We start from the raw sequence: 18,454 nt of genomic DNA, 5'->3' as shown, positions 1-18,454 counted from the left end.
TCATTTAGAAATCTTCTGGAAATCTCGTGATTTAATAAGGCAATAGGAACATCCATTTCGGTTGTGAGAAAAAGCCTTTTCACACTGCGAGCTGTTCGAGTCTGGAATGCACGGCCTGGAAGCGTGGTGGGGACAGATTCAACTGAGGCATCCAAGAGGGCATCGGATGATTATTTGAAGTGAAACAATGTTCAGGGTGGAAAGGCAGGAGAATGGCATTAGGTCTTGATGCTCATTTGGAGAGCCGGGGTCAGCCACGATGGGCCGAATGGTATCCTTCTGCGCCGTAACAATTCTGAGATTGGCTTCCAATACAGAATAGGTGCAGGTGCACTTTATGTAGGAGCGGCAATGAAAAGAGTTCTCGCCAAGTCACCATTTGAGACGTGGGGGAGGGGACTGGAAGCATGATTTAAAATATGTGGTTTTGAGAAGGTTTCAAAAAAATGGAGGGAGAATTGGAGAGGCAGAAGAGTTTGGGAGAGAGTTGAAGAGAGTTACAAGTTGGCCAGGTAGGATTTGAAGATGAGAATTAGAAAAGGACAATAAAGGTTCTGAAGTTGGAAGACGGCCTCTTTAGTAGTATCAACAGAGAGATTTACATAGAATTTACATAGATAGAATTTGCATAGAATTTACAGTGCAGAAGGAGGCCATTCGGCCCATTGAGTCTGCACCGGCCCTTACAAAGAGCATCCTACTCAAGCCCACGTATCTACCCTATTCCCGTAACCCAGTAACCCCTACTTAAGCTTTTTTTTGGGCACTAAGGGCAATTTATCATGGCCAATCCACCTAACCTGCACATCTTTGGACTGTGGGAGGAAACCGGAGCACACAGAGGAAACCCATGCAGACATGGGGAGAACGTACAGACTCCGTGCAGACAGCGACCCAAGCCAGAAATCGAACCTGGGACCCTGGAGCTGTGATGCAACTGTGCTAACCACTGTGCTGCCCGTGCTGCCGTGCTGCCCACTGAGATGCCGGAGAAATGGTGGAATTACTGAATCGGTGCTTAATGACTGTTTCTATCAATGACGAGGAAAGAGAAGCTAAGTTGTGGTTTAAAAGGAGGAAATACTTTGTATCTCAGGATATCAACTCCAGGGGCGCGATTCTCCGACCCCCCCCCTCCGGGGACTGGCGTCAATCCCACCCCCACCGTGTCCTGAATTCTCCACCCCCAGAGATTCGGCGGGGGCGGGAATCGCGCCGCGCTAGTCGGCGCCCCCCCCCCCGGCGAGTCTCCGGCCTGCGATGGGCTGAAGTCCCGCCGCTGTCAACCCTCTCCCGCCGGCGTGGATTAAACCACCTACCTTACCGGCGGGAGCAGGCGGCGCGGGCGGACTCCGGGGTCCTGGGGCGGGGGGGGGGGGGGGGCACGGGGCGATCTGACCCCAGGAGGTGCCCCCACGGTGGCATGGCCCGCGATGGGGGCCCACTGATCGGCAGGCAGGCCTATGCCGTGGGGGCACTCTTTTCTTTCCGCCTTTGCAATGGTCTTCACCTCCCCTGCGCATGCGCGGGGATGACGTAAGCAGCTGCTGACGCTCCGGCACATGCGCGGACTTACACCGTTAGGCAAAAATCCCTTCGGCCCCGGCTGGCATGGTGCCAAAGGCCTTCCACACCAGCCGGCGGAGCGCCAACCACTCCAGCACGGGCCTAGCCCCTCAAGGTGAGGGCCTAGCCCCTAAAGGTGCAGAGGCTTCCGCACCTTTGGGGGCGGCCCGACGCCGGAGTGGTTCACGCCACTCTGTCTTGCCAGGACCCTCCGCCCTGCTGGGTAGGGGGGAATCCCGGCCCAGTGTAGGTAGGCATTAGTAGGCTTGGTTGGGGAGATTGCATTGTTTCTCATCAATTTCTTTCAAAACTCATTCGAATCAAGTTATACCTCAATGAATTGTAAAGAGGACAATTCTGAAACCCATCCTTCACAAAGGCGAAATCCTGAACTCAGTACAGTGACCCTTATGTCAATCTGGGAACGGTAATTGAGATGCCAATGAGGCATAGCATAGCAGATCATAGAGAGGATAAGAGCAGATTAGAGAGTGCCAATTTAGATTCAGGAAGTCCAGCTTCTTTAGCTTGGTGACCATTTCTGACTGATCCCGCAGCATGGAAGCATCTGGGGATATTGTTTCCACATTGAAGATAAACTTCCAGTTCTCAGTGGTGTTAGTGAATGCGGTGAGGCAGTGGATGTTTCCTACCTGGATTTCAGAAAGATACCCGAGGCCACCCTGGGTAATAGGTTGGTACGCAGAGCGTGAGCCCGTGGGGGTAACTGTCAAGTGTTAGGCTAGCCTGGAACTTGAGTGTACGGTAGGCAGCGTATAGAGAGATATCAAATGGAGACCCAAATGGAGGTGGAGTCCCATAGGGCGGCCCGGTAGCACAGTGGTTAGCATTGTTGCCTCACAGCGTCAATGACCTGGGTTCGATTCCCGGCTTGGGTCACTGTCTGTACGGAGCCTGCACGTTATCCCTGTGTCTGCGTGGGTTTCCTCCGGGTGCTCCCCTTTCCTCCCACAAGTCCCGACAGATATGCTTCTTAGGTAATTTGGAAAATTCTGAATTCTCCCTCAGTGTACCCGAACAGGTGCCGGAGTGTGGCGACTAGGGGCTTTTCACAGTAACTTCATTGCTAATGTAAGCCTACTTGTGACAATAAAGATTATTATTATTACACAATATTCCCATTTGTGAAACATTCTATCAGAAGTATGTACTGACCTTCTCTTTTTTTTTAAATTAGTATCTCCATCGGTTGCCCTATATTTTCAAATTTATTTCAATTCTTTCTTTTTTGATAGAAGGATAACTTGCTCTTCAATAATTCCACTCAGTGACCTTTTCGAAGAATAACAGCTCATTACTCCTGGAACAATTCATACGGACCAGAGCTAAAAATTAATGATTGAATTCCAAACATGTCTGATAAGTACAAAGGATGTCCTGGTTTGATGTATTCATGCACCTTGCAAAACCTTTGAGAAAATTGAAAACTAAGAACATTGGTGTTACGTGGTATCAGGCGCAGCCGTCTGCCTATCAAAGCCATTCAGACAAATGATCCATCGCAATGCGCACATATCCATCGTCAATCTCTAAGTCCAGTGACTGAGGGTTTTAACTCCACTCACCACTCTGTGCAGTCCTTCGGGACTTGTGGGAGGAAACCGGAGCACCTGGATGAAACCCAATGAGGCACGGGGTGAACGTGCAGACTCCGCACAGTCAGTGACCCAAGCCGGGAATCAAACCCGGGGCCCTGGCGCTGTGAAACAACAGCGCTAACCACTGTGCTACTGTGCCACCCATTATTTCAGGGCTGTGTGGAAAGAGCAGGGGAGTGAAACTAATTTTGTAGTATAAGGGCCTGGCACATCAAGGGTTAACATGAGACTGAGTGCAGTACCAAGAACACATGACTCACACCTGGGGGGCAGTGTAGCATTGGGCAGAGCTGTGTGTAGAAGCAAGCATGGAGATCGCTCCTAGCTTGATTCTTTACTGTACCTATTTATATAGGTTCTAGAAATGAATACATACTTACTGCTGAACTACCTAAGACTTTGAATACCTTGGTAAGGCCCACTGAATTACACCCAACACCCGACAATAATTTGGATAGCTCTTGCAAAGAGTTGTTACAGATATGATACGTGAAATGTGCTCGAGCTTTCTATGTTTTTATTTAAAGCGTTCTTTCATGGGTTGTGGACATCACTGGTTGATGTGCCATCAATTATAACAAAGACGAGTTGTGGAACGGAACTGTGGCTTTAATAAGCTAAACGAGAATCTGCTGGCAACTGATCCCGAACTGGGGCAGGGCCAGAGGTCGGCCACCTTTATACCGAGCCTGAGGGGAGGAGCCACAGGCGGAGCCAGCAGGGACAACAAACAATATATATAATACAGTAACAGTGGTTACTGTATTATATACACCAGTTAGTAAGGTTCAAATCAAAACACATTTATCATATACACAGTCAATCGCTACTCATGCATAAAATACTATTCACTAGGCTATTTCTAACACTAACAGGCCAATACTTAGCTTTGGAAAAGGGACCCACTAGGCCAGGGGAACAATTGGCCTCTCGTTCGATCCTGAGTCTACAGGCTTCCAGCTGGTATGGACTAAGGGTTAGGAGCGCCTATCTCGTAGTGTGCGTTGACTGGACACTTACTTTTTGGTGCAGCTGCTAGGCAAGTCTCTCAGAGTTGAGAGTCATGGTCAAGAGTTCTTTGAGAGCTGCCAAGAAGCTGTTAGGCCGGTCTCTCCTCGCTGAGAGCCAAGTGCCAAGAAGAACGAATTGAACTTGGGGAATCTACTTTATAGTCCCCAGGGGCTTCGCGCCCTTTTGGGCGGACCCCATACCTGGTTCCAAGTGATTGGACTGAGTTCTGATCACTTGGATCAATTTTTCCAATACTGGAGCTGTTCCCTGATCGCTGGGCGGTTCCTAAGTGTCCGTTGGCCTTCCTTTGTCTTGGCTCCTGCTGGCGCCGAGGAGTCGGGCTTGGCCTCGATTACCTTAACTGTTTCAATTGTTCCCGGGGATCGCTCATCAATATGTAGATGGTCGTCAGTTTCAGTGCTGTCTGGGTTCTGCAAGTTCTAATATACAGGAAACTTTGCACCTGCTTGTTTTTCTGTCCTTGGCTGAATTTCCCTGCATTCTCAGCGAATCTCCATTTTAAAGTCGGGAAGTGGCCAACCCAGGTGGCTACAGAACCATGGTGGAAATCCTGGGCCTCTGGATTATTAGCCCAGTGACATTACCACTGCACCACCATCCAAAGCCAGTGCCGCGATATAATGCAATCTCTCCAAAGGCCAGCAGATGGCGTGACATCCCCTCCCTTTCAGATCAGCTCCAGAGGCAGGTTTGGCTCAAAGCTGTTCCCTGATCTTTCCAACCATTAAAACAAATAGCAGCTGTGGAGCTAAGAGCTGTCCCAGTCTTAGCCCTCAGTGCTCATTACCTGCCGAAGAGGCTCGTGCTACTTGTCACCCTCATTAGGCCCTTGATTGATCAGAATTACCAACTCGGAGCCTTTTCCCAACGTTCTCGTGGGCTCAGTGTGGGACACCTTCCTGGGCTATGTGAAACAAATCAATCTATACAGTCTCTTAATTCCCCTAGTCCACCCACCTCCCCAAATTATACTCTACTCATAACATTTGCAAAAGTACATTTCAAAACATTTCAACTTGCAAATTACAGAAAGTGTCATAAAATCCGACTTGTGTTCATTTTTTAAAATTCATTCACGGAACGTGGGGTCTGTTGGTTATTCCTTTATCTAATTGCTCTTTGTGGTGAAATGCATCACTGTAAATACACAAGGGGTTAATGTAAATACACTGCAACTAAGTAAACACTAGAGGGAGCACCGGAGACATCATGGCATGCAGACATACAGCTAATGAACACATAGAACAGGACACGACCGATAGGCAGTCAAGACACCTCAGTGATACCTCAGATGATTCAAGTGAACCTGAACTGTCTCCGGACGGGGAGCATCGACAAGCCAAAGATGATTCTAGTGAACAGGACATGACTCCAGACAGGGAGCGCTGAGGAATCAGAGACGGCACACTCAATGAAACAGCAGTTGCCACAAAGGACAATGACACAAGTAACTTTGTGAAGGGCACGAATTCTCCACTCGGTGTGGTAATTGAGCGCAACAAGCACAACACCAAAACCTACACAAACAACAACAAAGACAAAACAAGAAGCATACCACAGGCACCAACGTCAACAACAAGCACGACAAAACCAACAACACTGGTACAACGACTGGTCCGACATGGTACAACTCTGCAAATGCAGGACAATGTAACAGCACAACTCCTAACACTGGCAAGAGTACAGACATACCATGGCATGACAGCAAATCTCACCGATTCAAGTTTGCTCCACTACAAACAAGCAAACCAGCTTTCATGGCAGATGACATACTACATCAGTATCGCAAACAGAGACACCAGTCCAGGTCAGACAAGAAAGATGACATCAAGAATCGCTTCCACAAGCACAGAAAAAAAAAGTCCAAATCAGCCAATGAAGTGATTTGACCATTTGAACACCTCCTGATGACTTCTTGGTTCCTTAAGCACACGGACACTAACGGCGTTCACAAAGAATGACAACATCAACATCGACACTTCAATAACGACACAAGAAAGCCACTCAACCATATTAATTCATGAACTTTGGGCTCATACATATTATTTGGTATTGTATAATCATCACTGTCATCATGACTTGTATATGTCATCACTTATCTACCTATTTTGTTCAATTTTCTTTAACACTACAGAAAATATGTAACACGAAAAAAGGGGGATGTGGTGATATGCATCACTGTAAATACACAAGGGGTTAATGTAAATACACGACAACTAAGTAAACACTAGAGGGAGCACCAGAGATGTAATGACATGCAGACATACAGCTAATGAACACATAGAATAGGACACGACCAATGGACAGTCAAGTCATCCAGAGGTGACACTACCAGAAGGGGGCAAAAGGACAGGGCACACATGCTCTTTCTCTTTCCACAGGTGACACTCAGGGAGAAGGACAGGGGCAGATCAGAAGCATTACACCCACCGCATGGCTTAAAGCAGACTGGTTAGTTAAACTGAGTTACTACAACAAGATTAGCAGGAGAGTTGAACTCAAGTAGAATTGTTAACTGTTCAATAAATGTGTTAAACCTATCTCCAAGTCTGAACCTTCCTTTGTCAGAGCATACATCAAGGAAGTAGCTTATGCTACCATGAAGAAGCGTAACACAACATCCTTGAGAAGGTGGCGGTGAACTGCCTTCTTGAACCCCTGCAGTCCATGTGGTGGAAGTACAGCCACATTCCTCGGGCGCCCCCAGCCGATTGTAATTATTTGGCTATTTCAGTATGCATTCCTTGTCAGGCACACAGGCCGAGGCAAAACACTTAAAAATGAGAAAAAGTGGTATACAATTCAACTTTCCATCACACAGCGCATTTGTCTCTGAGGTTTTTTTAAAAGTGTATCTTCACACCCACACTGTTTTTTTTCTCTTTCTGGGGAACAGTGAGGTATCTGATGGAAACGCTCCCGAGCTGATCATCGACCTGTTGAACCGTGTTGAACTCTCCTCCTGTGGCCAACAGGTCCATGGACTTAAATCTGGTGCTTCTGGTCCAGAGGGAGGAGTGCTGCCGCTGTAATTTCAATGCTTGTGATTTCATATTCAATGGCAGGCGTGCAGTCTGAGGGGTCCTTTGGCTGAAAGGTCTGAGACAGTGAACCTTTCCCTTTGCGCCTCTGCAGTAGCTGCCTCAAACGTTGGTGCATCCCTCATCATGTAGCCCTGGACCTGGGAATGTGCCAGTCTGCAACACTCAGTCAGGGACAACTCTTTGCACTGGAAGACCAACAGGTTTCGGGCCAACCAAACAGCGTCTTTTGCCAAGTTGATGAACTTCCACTGTTGTGATGTAGAAAAATGCAGCAGACAATTTGCGCACAGGAAGGTCCCACAGACTGCAATGTGATATTGACCAGATCGCACCCAGCTACATGAAGGGATATCAGAACACCTGCTGCTTTACCAGACTATTAATGAACAAAGAACAATACAGCACAGAACAGGCCCTTCGGCCCTCCAAGCCTGGACCGTTCATGATACCAATCTTTGCCAAAACCCTCAGCACTTCCTTGTGACATATCCCTCTACCCATCCTATCCATGTGTTTGTCAAGATGCCTTTTAAACGCCGTTAATGTACCTGCTTCCACAGCCTCCCCTGGCAACGCGTTCCAGGCACTCACCACCCTCTGTGTATAAAAACCTGCCTCGCACATCTCCTCTAAACTTGGCCCGATGGACCTTAAACCTATGCCCCCTGGTGACTGATCCCTCCACCCTGGGAAAGAGTGCCTGCCCATCCACTCTATCCATGCCCCTCATAATGACCTCTATCAGGCCGCCCCTCAACCTTTGTCTTTCTAATGAAAACAATCCAAGTCTATTCAGTCTCTCCACATAGCTAACACCTCCAGACTAGGCAACATCCTGGTAAACCTCCACTGCACCCTCTACAAAGCTTCCACCTTCTGGTAGTGAGGCGACCAGAATTGTGCGCAATATTCCAAGTGCGGCCTTACCAAGGTTCTATTCAACTGCAGCATGACTTGTCAGTTTTTATACTCGATGCCCCATCCAATGAAGGCAAGCAATTCCGTATGCTTTCTTTTTTTTTGGAATAATTTTTATTCAAGTTTTCAACAAATTTTATCACAACAGAGAAAAACATTAACCCCTCCCCTCCAATACAAAAACAATAAATTAACAAGAAAAAGAAATAAGCATAAAACCATGCGAACAAACCCCCATAACGAACCAGTTACCCCCCCCCCCCCCCCCCCCCCCCCCCCCCCCCCCCCCCCCCCGGCTACCTTCCCCCGATTCCCGGCCATTTTCCCCTGATTCTTGGCCACCCGACTATTCTTCCTCTTGTTCGTTGGCCACAACAGGTCCCGGAACAATTGCATGAATGGCTCCCACGTTCTGTGGAAGCCGTCGTCTGACCCTCGGATGGCGAATTTGATTTTCTCCATTTGGAGAGATTCCGAGAGGTCAGACAGCCAGTCTGCAGCTCTGGGCGGTGCTGCTGACCGCCAGCCAAACAGGATTCTACGGTGGGCGATCAGGGAGGCAAAGGCAAGGGCGTCAGCCCTCCTCCCCAGGAATAGATCTGGCTGGTCTGAAACCCCGAAGACCGCCACTATCGGGCATGGCTCCACCCTCACCCCCACCACTTTGGACATAGCCTCGAAGAAGGCTGTCCAGTACTCCACAAGTCTGGGGCAAGACCAGAACATGTGGCCGTGGTTGGCCGGGCCTCTTTGGCACCGTTCACATCTGTCCTCCACCTCCAGGAAGAACCTACTCATATGGGTTCTTGTTAAGTGGGCTCTATGTACCACTTTTAGTTGTGTCAGGCTGAGCCTTGCGCACGTGGAGGTGGAGTTGACCCTATGCAGTGCTTCGCTCCAGAGTCCCCACCCTATCTCAATCCCCAGGTCATCCGCCCATTTCTTTCTTGTTGCGTCCAGTACGGTGTCGTCCCTTTCTACCAGTCGGCCATACATGTCACTACAGTTCCCTTTCTCTAGGATACTTGCGTCCAGTAGGTCTTCCAGTAGTGTCTGTCGTGGCGGTTGTGGGTACGTCCTTGCCTCCTTTCGTAAGAAGTTTTTGAGCTGCAGGTACCGTAGCTCGTTCCCCCCAGCTAGCCGAAATTTCTCTTTCGTCAGTTCGTCCAGTGTTGCGATCCTGTCGTCCGTGTATAGGTCCCTGACTGTCAGTGTCCCCCCGTCCTGCCTCCACCTTTTGAAGGTGGCGTCAGTCAGTGCTGGTGTGAACCTATGGTTGTTGCAGATGGGAGCCTTGTCCGACATTTTGGTCAGGCCAAATTGCTGCCGCAGTTGGTTCCAGGATTGGAGGGTGGCTGTCACCACTGGGCTGGTGGAGTGTTTTTCCGTTTGCTTTTTTGACTACCTTGTCCACTTGTGTTGCCACCTTGAAAGATTTGTGGATACGCTGGCCCAGATTCTTCCGACTTTCTATATTCCGAAGCGTTTTGCAATTTACGGTATATTTCCCCTCTATGTTAGACCTACCAAAAGGCAATACCTCACATTTGTCCGGATTAAAATCCATTTACTATTTCTCTGCCCAGGTCTCCAACCAATCTATGTCCTGCTGTACCCTCTGACAATCCTCAACACTATCTGCCACTCCACCAACCTTGGTGTCATCAAGCGAACTTACTAATTAGACCGGATGGTGCGTATTGCTCCAGGCTCGACTATTCCGATACTCTTCTGGATGGTTTCCCACCTTGCACCCTGATTCCTGATTCTCACGGGATTTTGGGGCCGTGTCGTGGTTTACACTGATGGTGAACGTGGGTTAAAAATCGCCTCCATAGTTAAAATGGAGCCCTTATCTGTTGTTTTTTTTATGTGAACACAAGGGTGTGACTGGCTTCACTTGAGGAGCCAAGGCTAAATGGAAGGGATAGTTCCTCCGGTTGTTTAGTTTGAAGTAATTTTGTTGCTGATGCTTGACTTGCCATGGGTACTGTTTGCAAATCCTCAGGGCTATAGGTGGGGCAAGGAAATGGGCAAAGACATGTTTGGGTGGAGCAGTACTGGGATCGCCCACTGTGCAGCACGGCTACTCAATCATAAATTATTAAAATTGAAAATTCACTAACATAGTCTGAAAGTTACTCAGTTGTATATGCAAATGAGAAATGAACAATAAATGTTTAGAAATGTAATGTGTACGGGGTATTGGTGTGAAGCATTACACCACATTCTGTAGCTATGGGTTAGGCATTGCTGCTCTCTCACTGGTTGCCATTTTTTGTCAAGTTCATGAGGCAAGAGAGGATTGGATAGAATTGTAGCTTCACTTCTGACGCTTAGAAGCTAAGGGGTGAGATTCTTCAGACGCGCATGCCCGGCGACCAGAAATTCCCGCTCGAGGTCAACAGACCTTTATATGTGATGTACCATCAATTCGACTCAAGACACAATTAGGATCCGAACTGTGGCTTTAATCAGCTAGTTGTTAGCCCGGTGGTCGACTACAGAGAAAGGCCGACGGCCGAGAACTCTGGGTAATTATACCCCGCCTCAGAGGCGGGGCCTACTTGCCTCTCGACCAATTGGAGAGCAGTCACATGACTAGTCCCAACCAATCGGACGAGAGGCCAGAGCCAATGGGAAGCCAGTGCTCTGCACCAATGGCAGTGCTCATATCCATACCACCACAATATGGTCCCCGCCCCATCTGTGGCAACCTTGCGGCGGGCACAGCTAAAGAATCCAGCCCAGGAACTAACTGCAAAACCTAGAGTATGTGTGTGGGTGTGTGTGAGGGTGTGTGTGTATGTGTGTGTGGGTGTGTGTGTATAGGGGTGTGTGTGTGTGTGTGTGTGTATGGATGTGTGTGGGTGTGTGTGTATATGTGTGGGTGTGGGTGTGTGTGTGGGTGTGTGTGTGTGGGTGTGTGTGTTGGTGTGTGTGTGTGTGTGGGTGTGAGTGTGGGTGTGTGTCTGTGTGTATGTGTGTCTGTGTGTGTGTCTTTGTGTGAATGTATGTGTGTGGGTGTGTTTGTGGGTGTGGGTGTGTGTGTGGGTGGGTGTGGTGTGTGTGTGTAGGTGTGGCTGTGTGGCTGTGTGTGTGTCTTTGTATGTGTGTGTGTGCGTGTGTGTATGTATGTGTGTGGGTGTGTGTGTCTTTGTGTGTGTGTATGTGTGTGGGTGTGTGTGGGTGGGTGTCTGTGTGTGTGTCTATGTGTGTGTGTGTGGGTGTGGATGTATGTGTGTGGGTGTGTGTGTGGGTGTGTGTGTATGTATGTGTGTGTGTGTGGGTGTGGGTGTGTGTCTGTGTGTATGTGTGTCTGTGTGTGTGTCTTTGTCTTTGTGTGTGTTTGTGGGTGTGTTTGTGGGTGTGGGTGTGTGTGTGGGTGGGTGTGGGTTTGTGGGTGTGGCTGTGTGTCTGTGTGTGTGTCTTTGTATGTGTGTGTGTGTGTGTGTGGGTGTGTGTGTGTGTGGGTGGGTGTGGGTGTGTGTGGGTGTGTGTGGGTGTGTGTGTGTGTCTCTGTGTGTGTGTCTTTGTGTGTGTGTGCCTTTGTGTGTGTTTGTGTGTGGGTGTGTGTCTGTGTGTGTCTGTCTTTGTGTGTGTATGTCTATCTGTGTGTGTGAGAAACCTTTGTCAACGCTGCTTAAAACTGATAGCACTGGGCCCAAAATTGGCGACAATTAACTAAGGGACAGTTTCAATACATATAAATAGTATTTAAAATACACGCATGGCTCAGCCTAACTGGTCTATGGAGTTTATGCCACATGGATCCCAGGCCTGGCCATCTTTAGCTGATTCATCAATGACCTTCCTTCCATCATAAGATCAGAAGTGGGGTTGTTTGCGGATGACTGCACAATGTTCAGCTTCATTCACGACTCCTCAGATACTGAAGCAGTTTACGGCCAAATACAACAAGACCTGGACAATGCCCAGGGTTTGGCTGACACATGGCAAGTAACATTTGTGCCAAACAAGCGCCAGACAATGACCATCTCCAACAAGATAGAATCTAACGATTGCCCCTTGACATTCAACAGCATTACCATCACTGAATCCCCCACTATCAACATCCTGGGGGATACGATTGGTCAGAAACTGAACTGGACTAGCCATCTACATAATGTGGCTACAAGAGCAGGTCAGGTGTCAGGAATCTTTTTTTTATTCATTCATGGGATGTGGGCATCGCTGGCTGGACCAGCATTTATTGCCCATCTTTAATTAGCCTTTGTGAAGGTTATGGTGAGCTGCCTTCTTGAACCACTACAGTCCCTGGGGCGTAGGTACACCCACAGTGCTGTTTGAGAGGGAATTCCAGGAATTTGACCCAATTACAGTGAAGGAAATGAAAATGAAAATCGCTTATTGTCACAAGTAGGCCTCAAATGAAGTTAATGTGAAAAGCCCCCTAGTCACCACATTCCGGCGCCTGTTCAGGGAGGCTGGTACGGGAATTGAACCATGCTGCCGGCCTGCCTTGGTCTGCTTTAAAAGCCCGCGATTTAGCCCAGTGTGCTAAACCAGCACAGCGATATGCTTCCAAGTCAAGATGTTGTGTAGCTTGGCGGGGAACCTGATGGTGGCGGAGTTCTCACACATCTGCTGCCCAATCCTTCCTGGTGGCAGAGGTCACGCATGTGGACGGTGCTGTCGAATGAGCCTTGTTAAGTTGCTGCGGTGCATCTAGTAGATGGTGCATACTATTGTCACTGTACGTTGGTGGTGGAGGGAGTGAATGTTAGTGAATGGGTTGCCAATCATGCGGACTATTTTCTCCTGGATCGTGCCGAGATTCTTGAGTGCTGTCGGAGCTGCACTCATCCAGGCAAGTGGAGAATATTCCATCACACTCCCGGCTTGTGTCTTGTCGAGGGTGAAGAAGTTTTGGGGAGTCAGGAGGCAAGTTACTCACCACAGCCCCTGACCTGCTCGTGACAAAATGTTTATATATCTGATCCAGTTCAGTTCATGGTCAATGGTGACCCTGAGAGTGTAGATAGATTTAGATCTATCTGGAAATGTAATCAACTACTTGCATACAGGTATTCGATAAAATTCTAAATGGAGCAAAGTTATTTCCACCTGCAGGAGAGATGAAATAGGGGGACATAGATGTAAGATACCACTAAAAACTCAGGAAAACATCTTTATGCACAGAGAGAGAAATCCATGACTACATGAAGTGGCTTGATGTAAAGTGGGCATAATTTCAATATATTTTGATTCTCTGTTCATGCAAAATGGAGATAATTGATTCAGCCATGAATACAAATCTCGCAGCTTTCATTTGTGTTGACAGAACATAATCACATTTACGGCAGATTAAGTACGGTTCTGGAAATACAGCGGGCAGATCTGGATCAGACCGCAGTCATAATCTGCAGCTGTAATAATACATAGAACTAACTGAGACATTCCCAAAGACTGTGAAGCGAAGAAAAGAAGCAGATTTACTGCCGTGCTGGAACCTGAGACAAAATGCTGGACAATCACAGCAGGGGGTCAGACAGCATCTGTGGAGAGAGAGAGAAGGGGGTTAAAGTTTTGAATCTGGATGACCCGTCCTCAGAGCGGGTGAAGAAAACGTTGTGGGCCTGAGCTGAGGTAAGCGACCATGCAGTAGGCATGGGGTGGTGGGCTGGAATTTTGCGATGAGACTTGCGATGGATTTCTGACACATTTTCAACATGCTGCCCAATTCTGCCAGAGGTGGGGGAGGGAGGCGGGCAGTTCCTGCAGCCGCTCATAACCACACCCCCCCACTCCTCAACCCCCCCCCCCACATCCCCCCCCCCCCCCCCCCCCCACCCCGTGTGCGGACATCAGAAGAGGTATCAAACAAGCATTCAATCATTGGGATCTCAACCTCAGCTCCATTTGCCGCTCCCGCAAAACTTATGCAACAGAAGTCTCTTGAAAATTGATCTGGGATTGGATAGAGAGAGATGTTTCCTCCTGTGGGGAAGAGCAGAACCAAAGGTCATCAGTGTTGTGTTATTCATCCTGGGGTAACATGGACTGCAGCTGGATGCAGTTGTACTTGAAAGTAGACTCCAAACCGTGATGTTGGTTCAATACGCTTTATTGAACTTGTTAAGCAGTGCACACAGTTCGCTGTGGGTTTGACACTCTACTAATCTAAGCGTGCGTGTTATTACTAACTAGACCAGGCTTGCTCTGAACCACGTGTAGAAAGTGCTGACTGATATATACACCCTGACTGTCACTACAGTTGTCACCAGTGAAAAGAGGCAGAGTGCTGATGCCTCATGTGTTTTATAGTGGGAGACCACCCTCTAGTGTTCTGCCTGGTGATTGGTTGTGTCTGTCCTGTGTGTTGATTGGCTGTACTGGGTGTCTGTCACTGCCTGTCTGTAGCTCATTATGTACATGACTGCATATCATGACATCCCCCCTTTTTAAAAAATATGTTGGTTGCTTGGAGCATATGCGACTGTATTTACATGTATGACTATTTACATTAAATGGCGAGTGGATGAATATATACATGAGAGGTGTCTAGCGTGCAGATACAGAACAAAATTTACAAGATAAATGTCTATAAGTCCAATCTATGGGGCATGCGTCGGGTCCTTGTCTACTGCCTGAGAGGCGGAGGTGGGGATGACGGAGCCTTGACAGGCGGGATTGATGCCAGATTGGTGGCCTCATGGTGCGAGGTGTCTGGAGGAGGCATAACAACATCTGGAAAAGTAAGATCTGGTGGTGGGCAGGCAACTTTGCACAGTGTCCTTCTGTTGCGCCTGACAATGGAGCCATCAGCCATACGAACTACAAACAATCTGGGAGCAGCTAGACCAGACTAGCTCTGAGCCACGTGTAGAAGGTGCCAACTGATATATACACCCTGACTGTCACTACAGTTGTCACCAGTGGAAAGAGGCAGAGTGCTGATGCCTCATGTGTTTTATAGTGGGTGACCACCCTCTAGTGTTCTGCCTGGTGATTGGTTGTGTTCTGTCCAGTGTGTTGATTGGCTGTACTGGGTGTCTGTCACTGCCTGTCTGTATCTCATTATGTAAATTAATGCAAATCATGACAGTCAATATAAGACAATCACCAAGATATCCAATGGGGAATTCAGAAAAAAAACCTCTTCATCTAACGACTCGGGAGATGCGAAACCCCCCCCCCCCCCACCACAGGGGGCAGTCGAAGCGTATGGTCTAGACGTATTTAAAGGGAATCTGCAGACAAGCTGGTGAGGGATGAGGGAATAGAGTGTCACGGTGATAGGTTTAGGTGAGGAAAAATGTGAGGTGGCTTGAGTGGAGCATAAATACCAGCCTGGACCGGGTGGGCCTCTTTCTTCACCTTGCATCCGATTCAATAAATCTCACTTTTGAAAATCTCTGTTGACTCCGGGCCTGAACTGTTTTTCTTTTGAAAGGGGAGTGTGTTTTGGATTTCCTCTATCCTTTGTGTGAAGAATGTCTGCCTGACCTTATCCCTGAATGCCCGAGCTCCAATTTAAATGACAGAGAGAAAATCGTTTCTCTCCATCTACTCTATCAATCCTTCTAACAATCTCATAAAACCTTACCTGGTCTTTCCAGCACAACGCAGACTACTTCAGATCCACGCGGGTGTTTACATTCCACAAGAGCCACCTTGCATCACTCTGTTCTAACCCCATCAACAAAGCGTTCAAATCTTTTCTCCCTCATCTAGCTTTCCCTTCAACGCGTCTATGTTAATTGCCTTAACTATTCCTTGTGGCAGAGTTCCATATTCCGTTTTTTCTCTGGATAAGGCAGTTTTTCCTGAAGGCCTCATTGGATTTATTAGTGGCTGTTGTGTACGTACGGTGACTCGTTCTGCAAGTGACCCATCATCACTACATCTACCACTGCTATCAGATGACCCCTCCATCGCCTATGATGGAGGGAATACACGCAAAATGCCTGTGTAAAGAGCATCAGGGGCATAATGTTGTGCAATGTGAGAAAAAAGGTTCACACACAGCGAGTGTGTGCCTCACGGTAGCATGGTGGTTAGCAGAAATGCTTCACAGCTCCAGGGTCCCAGGTTCGATTCCCGGCTTGGGTCACTGTCTGTGCGGAGCCTGCACGTCCTCCCCGTGTCTGCGTGGGTTTCCTCCGGGTGCTCCGGTTTCCTCCCACAGTCCAAAGATGTGCAGGTTAGGTGGATTGGCCATGCTAAATTGCCCGTAGTGTAAGGTTAATGGGGGGATTGTTGGGATACGGGTTACGTGGGTTTAAGTAGGGTGATCATTGCTCGGCACAACATCGAGGGCTGAAGGGCCTGTTCTGTGCTGTACTGTTCTATGTTCTATGAGTGTTTGGGGTCTGGAATAGGCCACCTGGAGGTGTGATGGAGGCAGGTTCAATCGATACATTCGAGAGGGCGTTGGGTGATTATTTGAATAGAAACAATGTGCAGGGGTATGGGGAAGAGGCAGGGGAGCGGCACTAACTCACGCTGCTCATTTGGAGAGCAGGTGCAGACACGGCGGGCCGAATGGCCTCCTTCTGCCACCGTAAAAATCCTGTGATTCTATTTGTTTGTTCCATTAAATATTTGACCATTTTGATGTTGGCCCAGCAATCCTCTTTAAATAATTCCTTGTGAACATTTCATGTACAAGTCTGCTTGTATTCTGTCATTTTGACATCAGCACCCTGCCTCCCAGGAAATATCCCAGAATTGTTGTTTTGTTTTTGACCCACGTGGTTTCCTAGCTGCATTGAAACCAGTAACTGGGTCTTGGCAGAGACTGAGGCAATGCAGGTTTGATAGATTCACAGTCAATGCCAGCAAAGCAATGATGCGTTCTTACCCACCATAACATTTATTTTCCCACGTTTTCAGTTGAGTGCAGCATGGGCTGTTTAAGGTTATGGTGGCAATGTGTGTGTGTGTGAGCTATTACACAATGCATGTGGTGGTAGCTCAATGAGACTGAACTGAAAGAAAATAAACAGGCGCCTTAAAAGGAAAAATTGGATCTGAGAACCAAGGGTCCTCAGAAAGGTTTGTGCTGTTCTCTCATTTTTCAGGCTGATAGAAAAAAAAAAGCCACTTTTTTATTTAGGCATCATTGGTAAGGTTGGCATTTATTGGCCGCTCCTAATTATCCTCTTAAGGTAGTGGTGGACAAGTCTTGACCACTGATGGACCATGTTGTAACAGGACCATTACACTACCATACCCATCTTTCGCAAACATAGGACATCCCAAAGTGCTTCAAAGCAAACAACATTTCTCAGAAAGGGTTATCACTGCTGCCCCATCACACAAAGGAGCCTGAATAAAAAATATATTTAAGCTCACCTTCTTGGTCCTCTTTGGGGTCTCGCTGCCTCCTGGTTACTGATCTCACTTGCTCGGCCTCGTCTCACTGATCTTGCTGAAAACCTTTTTAAAATTCATTCATGTGGCATCACTGGCTAAGCCAGCAATTATTGCCCATCCCTAATTGGCCTCGAGTATGTGGTGGTGAGAACCCTCCTTGAACCGCTGCAGACCCCGAGGTGTAGGTACACCAACAGCGCTGTTAGGGGGTATTATATTACCTGGATATAAGATCTGGATCCCACCACCAATAATCACCAATTAAGTTCAATGTCCATCCCTTTAACGGGAAGGACCCCCAATTGAGCATGTCAGGGGGCCAATGCCAACTCATCGGTGTGGTCCGGTGGAGGTCGTTGAGCTGTGGGTTGAGATGGCCGAGTGGTTAAGGTGATGGACTGCTACTCCATTGTGCTCTATAGCGTGCGTTCGAATCCCATCCTCGTCTATTTTGAGAGGTTGATTAGAGTTCAGGACAGACATGTCCCTATGAAAATGAGGGATAGAAATAGCAAGATTAGGAAACCATGGATGACAGGTGAAATTGTGAGACTAGCTAAGTGGAAAAAGGAAGCATACATAAGGTCTAGGCAACTGAAGACAGATGAAGCTTTGGAAGTATATCGGGAATGTAGGACCAATCTAAAATGAGGAATCAAGAAGGCTAAAAGGGGTCATGACATATCTTTAGTAAATAGGGTTAAGGAAAATCCCAAAGCCTTTTATTCATATATAAGGAGCAAGAGGGTAACTAGAGAAAGGGTTGGCCTACTCAAGGACAAAGGACAAAAGTTATGCGTGGAATCAGAGAAAATAGGTGAGATTCTTAACGAGTACTTTGCTTCGGTATTCACCAAGGCGAGGGATATGACGGATGTTGAGGTTAGGGATAGATGTTTGATTACTCTAGGTCAAGCCATAAGGAGGGAGGGT

General features: G+C 47.9%; 1 protein-coding gene across 1 annotated transcript in view; it reads right to left on the bottom strand.

Annotated features, from left to right (window-relative positions):
• Positions 1–15,820, bottom strand: part of ren (renin) — an 86,612-nt gene extending 70,792 nt beyond the window's left edge. The window contains exon 1 of the mRNA XM_038820939.1: positions 15,750–15,820. The gene's annotated coding sequence lies outside the window, so the exon portion shown is untranslated. The remainder of the gene's footprint in view (positions 1–15,749) is intronic.
• Between the last annotated feature and the right edge of the window lie 2,634 nt (positions 15,821–18,454).

The sequence above is a fragment of the Scyliorhinus canicula genome, chromosome 15 (assembly GCF_902713615.1).
Source record: "Scyliorhinus canicula chromosome 15, sScyCan1.1, whole genome shotgun sequence".
In the NCBI taxonomy this organism is placed as follows: Eukaryota; Metazoa; Chordata; class Chondrichthyes; order Carcharhiniformes; family Scyliorhinidae; genus Scyliorhinus; species Scyliorhinus canicula.
The sequence above is the reverse complement of the archived record's forward strand: the minus strand, read 5'-3'. Positions and strand labels throughout refer to the sequence as shown.